Source organism: Alosa pseudoharengus, unplaced genomic scaffold, assembly GCF_046254945.1.
Source record: "Alosa pseudoharengus isolate Yale_2024_CS ecotype anadromous, Long Island Sound unplaced genomic scaffold, YU_APseudo_1.1 YU_APseudo_1.1_scf_21, whole genome shotgun sequence".
Classification (NCBI taxonomy): domain Eukaryota; kingdom Metazoa; phylum Chordata; class Actinopteri; order Clupeiformes; family Clupeidae; genus Alosa; species Alosa pseudoharengus.
In genome coordinates this window covers 4,345,805-4,347,150 of record NW_027468674.1, presented here as the reverse complement: position 1 = coordinate 4,347,150, position 1,346 = coordinate 4,345,805, and positions in this window count along the sequence as shown.

Genomic DNA, 1,346 nt, shown 5'->3' with positions numbered 1-1,346 from the left:
ATGTGCTTTATTGGCATGACTGTTCAAGTTACAATATTGCCAAAGCATAAAAAAAAAAAAACATGAAATAATCAAAACAGGAGACAATAATGATAATTATACTAATAAAAAAACAATAATAAGATGATAATGAAAATAATAGAGGGAAGAAAAAGTAGGTTAATAAAATGGTAAATAATAATATAATAGTCTCTCTCTCTCTCCTCTCCCTCTCTCTCTTCCTCTCTCTCTCCCCCTCTCTCCCTCCCTCTCTCTCTCTCCCCCTCTCCCTCTCTCTTCTTCCCCCTCTCTCTTCCTCCCCCTCTCCCTCTCTCTCCCCCTCTCCCTCTCTCTCTTCCTCTCTCCTCCTCTCTCTCTCTCTCTTCCTCCCTCTCTTTGTCTGTACTTCTTTCTATACCTCCACCCTCTCACTTTCTCTCCCTTTCTCTCTGGCTCTCTCTCTTTCCCTCTCTGTCATTCTCTCGGCCCCCCCACACACTCTTTCTCTCTCTCTTTCTCTCTTCCGTCCCCTGTTCTCTGTCCCTCCATCAGCGGGACATGAGGGAGAGGATAGATCAGTACCCAAAGCCGGACGAGATGACCGAGTTTGTCACCTGGGAGGTGTTGCAGCAAACACTCGTCGGACAGAAGCAGAATTTGGTACAGGTACAGGTACACACACACACACACACACACACACACACACACACACTCATCACACATCTAACCTCCTCTGCATTGGCCATTTCCATGAGAATGTAATACCATTATTATTTCTCATTATTACTCTCTCTCTCTCTCTCTCTCTCTCTTCCTCTCTCTCTCTCTCTCTCTCTCTCTTCCTCTCTTCCTCTCTCTCTCTCTCCCTTCCTCTCTCTCTCTCTCTCTTCCTCTCTTCCTCTCTCTCTCTCTCCCTTCCTCTCTCTCTCTCTCTCTCTCTTCCTCTCTTCCTCTCTCTCTCTCTCCCTTCCTCTCTCTCTCTCTTCCTCTCTTCCTCTCTCTCTCTCTTCCTCTCTCTCTCTCTCTCTCTCTCTCTCTCTCTCTCTCTCTCTCCCTTCCTCTCTCTCTCTCTCTCTCTCCCTTTCTCTCTATCCCTTTCTCTGTCCAGGCTCGTCCGTTCCAGCCCTTCCTGTTGCGCCGTACCAGCAGTGCCCACACCATGGCCACCCTCTGCCTGGCGGCCCTCGACCCCAGCGCCCCTCACGACGCCACCGCTGCTCTTGGGCTCCCCCTGGTGCCCAGTGCTGGACCTGCCGCTGGCACGGCGACCTCTGACCCTAACATGGCCGCCAGGCTTGCTGTTCCCACTGCCCCCTCGGCCCACGCTGGTACCCACGGCCCTGGCACGGGCTCCGCGGGCTCGGACG